The sequence below is a fragment of the Urocitellus parryii genome, chromosome 11 (genome assembly GCF_045843805.1).
Source record: "Urocitellus parryii isolate mUroPar1 chromosome 11, mUroPar1.hap1, whole genome shotgun sequence".
In the NCBI taxonomy this organism is placed as follows: domain Eukaryota; kingdom Metazoa; phylum Chordata; class Mammalia; order Rodentia; family Sciuridae; genus Urocitellus; species Urocitellus parryii.
The window spans coordinates 113,369,775-113,374,641 of NC_135541.1; the positions used below are offsets into that span (position 1 = coordinate 113,369,775).

The window sequence follows — 4,867 nt, forward strand, 5'->3', positions numbered from 1 at the left end:
CCATGTCATCTGGAGAATTTGTCATTTTAACAAGGGGGCCATCTAGGTTGGAAGGCTTTGTTGGTCTCCTAATTGCTCAATCATTGTGTGTGGGGGGTGGGGGTGGGGGGGTGTGCATGTGCGCAGGCACATATGCTGCCTTTCCAGATTCTATCCACTCTTTGAAGGTATGTTCTTGCCATGTGGATGTCCTCAAGTGCAATGCCTATCAGTGTCTGTAATTCCCAAAGATAGTTCAAGATTTCAACTTCTTTTGACATATGCCATATATACATTCATACTTTTTAGATTGATCTTTTTTGCTATAGAAAACACTGTCCATAGGAAGTATGTTCTTAACCAGTCTTTCTTCTGAAATCCAAAAATTAGTATTTAGAAAATCATGCTTGTTTTTTCAACAAGCATTCTGAAGTGCCTACTGTGTGCCAGAACAGCAGAGCCCATCCCAGGGATCAGAGTTAACAGGTTGTTGTTTTCTCCAGGTCCTAAGGAATCCAAAAAAAACAGAGCAAGCTTCTGTACTTGAAACAGAAGAATCCCAGTAACATGTTAGTTATTTAAAACAATGACAACAAACTCATCGCCTCCAAGTAGCCTGTGTTCTTAGCACTCCAATATGCATTACAGAGCTCCACAGTGCTATAAGCATGGGAAACAGAAGTTGCAAAAGGATACTTGGTGGCAAGACCTTATTTCACATTTAATGCCTTGTAGGAAGAAGAGAACATGAGAAGAGTCTTTAGAGCAGACAGGAAAGTTCCATTGTGAAAAGCAAGGAATCCATGTCCTTCATTGCTAGGGATCTCCAAGTCACTCGCTGGTCTTGCTGAGCTGGGTCTGGGTGCCATCCAAAAATGGAATAGAATATTTACAAAAGAAAATACAATCTTCAGGTGGGTGTTTTGTAATGTACTCCTGAGAGGCTGTCGTGTAGATAATTTTCATAATGGAGCTTTTTAGCACAAGCTCTGAACCTTCCATCTGACCCTTTGAATTGAATCATTTATCTGTGGTCCAGACTCAAACCTCCTATGTTTCTTATGACCAATAACTTTATTTCCCTCATCTTAGTCTAACTTCTTTTTAAAACAGATGATTTTATAATTGGGCCCCTGGTATTTAATGGTCCACAAAACATGCATTGATCCATGCATGACCTTCTTTGTTATTTTCAATGAAGTTAAAACTCCTGAAACTCTCCCTCCCCCCACTGCCAAAAACAAACAAACAAACAAACAAACAAAAAAACAACACTAGGACTTTGACAAGAAATTAAAACATATATCAATCTTATAGATCCGCATTCATCTGATTTCTCTCCTTCTCCCAAGCCAAAATGATCCCTCATCTCTAGTTACATGATTAATATTCCCTGGCATTCTTTTCTATAGGATCTTATCAAGTCTCCTTTGTGAGGGCTGGGGATATAGCTCAGTTGGTAAAGTGCTTGCCTCACATGCACAAGGCCCTGGGTTCAATTCCCAGCACCACAAAAAAAATAAAATGAAAATAAAATAAAAATAAAAAGTCTTTTTTGTTTTATACATATTTCAAAAAGTATATGTATGCATACATGTTGTTTTAACTTTATAAAAACAAAAAGTGTAATTGGTAAGATCCACCCTGGTGTTGCTTGTGGCAGGCATTTGGTTGGGGCTTTTTATAGTATTTTATTATATGAATATATCAGAATTTGTTCACCAACACTGCCTTTCCTGGTTGTCTGGGTTACTCACAGGTTCTTGATATTATGAACTGTGCTTTTATGAACATTCTTACATCTATTCAATCTTATCCATGTGCAATCTAGGAGTGAAATTGTTAGGTTAAGGGTTATATTCAACTTCAGAGGAGAGTGTCAAACTGTTTTTTTAAATGTTTTTTATTGGTGCATTATAGTTTTATATAACAAATATATAATCATATATACATTTCATTCCTCAGTACTTCCTCTTTCCTTCCCCTCCTCCCTCGCCTGTTATCCTACTTCTACTCTGCTGGTCTTCCTTCTCTTTACTTATTGCTTCTTTTTAAATTGGTGCTGTAACTCACTAGTTTTTTCATCTGTAAAATGGGATAATGACACCTCATACTTTCATAATAAGTGTATATAATCTAAATGATACCAAATAAAATATTCATATAAAATTAATTAAGCTTTGGTTAAGTACACTGTGAGAGAATCTTTTTGGTATTCTAACAGATTGCTGGAGAGGCTTAAATAGTTTTAAAATACTTTTTCTAGAAGACTTCAGGAGTTCTTCAAGCATAATTTAATTTGAATACTAGTTTATAATTAAATTCTTATTTATTAGACATGAATACACATTTCATATCCCCCATTCTTTCCATAAAATTATACCATAACTTTTTGTTAAATGAGCAGTGTTTATGTACAATTACATTTAAATATTGTTCATAGTTAAGCCACACTTAGATTTTCTTTCTTGTACAATTTTTGTTTTCCTAGTCAACAATTGCTTCATTTTAAAACTTGCTTTGTTTTTATGTTCCTTTTGTTAATTCAGCATAAACTGGCTCAAGAGCACACTGCCAATACAAGGCTTGTATCAATAGTTTCCTTTCTTAAGATTTTTCAGGGTTAAAATTCACTTTCAAGTGTGACCATCAAGAAATAGCAAGACAACAAATATAGAAATTTTCTCTGATGATTTTGGAAGAGCAGAGAGTGGCATTAGGGATTGAACCCAGGGGTGCTTGACCACTGAATCACTTTTAGTCTTTATTTTTAGACAGGGTCTCACTAAGTTGCTTGGGGCCTTCCTAAGTTACTGAGGCTACACTCGAACTTGCAATCCTCCTTAGTCTACCAAATCACTGGAATTTCAGGCATGCACCACTGTACCCAGCTCTGATGATTCTTAATTCACCGAAACTAATTTTACAATTCAACACTTTAAGCAGATTCTTTGTTTAATTCTTCAGTTTATATTTCTTTTGGCAGATCAATCCCTAAGTTTAACAAACCTTCACGTGTTGAGCTAAAAAGGAAAACTGATACCATAATTGGATCCATAATTGGTCTATGACTACAAGTCTATAACTATTTGTAGATTGACAGCTATTTGGTTACCTGACATAACCAATCTGCTACTTTGACCTTAAGAAAATTCTTTCTTTCTTCATTTACCTTAATTTCATGTCTAGCTATAGATATTCAAGCATTTTAGAAGGTCTTAACCAATGGAATTTCCAATAAATTCTGGAAAACTTTTGTTCAGCTTCTTTAATGGATGAAGCTCAAGTATTATTTCTGGAACAGCTATATAAATGTCTATATAATATCATCCTCCAAAATCTTCTGAATCAGAGTAGTTCCTCCTGCAAATATAGATCTATTTTCTATTGCTATTTCAATCTCTGGTGCATTCCCTCTAAATACTGCAACTTTATTGATTTCTGAAGCAAATGAATATGGAAAACTAACAACACTGGCAAATGGTACGATTTTGTTCCTTTTCTCAGAGCTATACTCTATACTCTGAGTCAAATCAAGATAAACACATTGCTTTGGATTAGTGAAGTTCAAAATTTAAAATTTTCAGTAGATAAATAGCTTTCTCCACCTTATATACCTGCCTTGAGTATGGGCATTTAAATAGACATCACTGTCAGGTTCACCTTCCATGTAGACATATGAATTTATTTTTTTCTATCATACATTTGCCTTTCTATCATACCTATGTTACTCTATCTTTGGCACCTTTACTTGTTTTCTCTGCAGGCTTCACTAGAGCAGAACTAAAATATCTTGGGTACCTGGTACTTAACAGAAAAAGTATTAAAACATCTTGGAAAAACTATGCCTTTGACCATGTATCAAGACTCTACTGAAACATCTTAAAACTTACTGCCATGTTCACCATTCTGGACTGTGTTATGTGTATGGTCTCTAATCCCATACAATATCAAAAAAGACATTTAATTTTTCCTGAATATCAAAAATATAATTCTAGGAGTTAAAGAATTTTTTCTAGTGTCTAATATGATTGTTTTCCTCAAATTTAATCCTGTTAAAAGTGAAATTAGAAAAGATTTCATTAAACCATCTAGTAGCCTAAAAGAAATAATAAATAAATTGGTGCTGTATAGCTGTTTACAAAGGTGAAATTCACTGTGGTGTATTTGTATGTATTTATCAATTTTATTCCACAGTTCTTCCCTCTTCCTGTGCCTCCTCTCTCTCCCTCTGCTCCACTGATCTCTCTATTTTCCTGGGATCCACTTCTTTTTTATTTGTTTTTCTTATTGTGCTCTAGCTTCTACATATGAGAAAAAAAATTGGCCCCTTAACCTTCTGAGCCTGGCTTATTTCACTTAGCATGATGTTCTCCAATTCCATCCATTCATTCAATTACCAGTAAATGCCATCATCTCATTCCCCTTTATAGCTGTGTAAAACTCCCTTGCATAGATATACCACATTTTCTTCATTCATTCATGTGTTCATGGGCACCTGGGCTGGTTCCACAACTTACTGTGAATTGTATTGCTATAAATGTTGATGTGGCTGCATCCCTATAGTGTGCTGATTTAAGATCTTTTGGATAAATATCAAGGAGTAAGATAACTGGGTCATCTGGTTGTTCCTTTGAGGAATATCCATAGTGCTTTCCAAAGTGCTTGTACTAATTTGCAGTCCTACTGACAATGTCTGAGTGTACCTTTTCCCTCTCATCCTCATTTTCTCCCTAATATGCCTGACAGGTTGATAAGATGCTTTGGGTAAAATTCCCAGAGCAGTCCCTGGGTCACATGGGTCATATTAAAGCTAAAAGAAGCTTTGGAGATAGGAATGAGGAACCTAACTAAGGCTTATTCATTCAACAACTATTAATCAGGACTA

The 4,867-nt window shown here is 35.3% G+C and overlaps 1 pseudogene; it reads right to left on the reverse strand.

Annotated features, from left to right (window-relative positions):
* Nucleotides 1–2,947: 2,947 nt before the first annotated feature.
* Nucleotides 2,948–3,878, reverse strand: LOC144249383 (large ribosomal subunit protein uL1m pseudogene; annotated as a pseudogene).
* Between the last annotated feature and the right edge of the window lie 989 nt (nucleotides 3,879–4,867).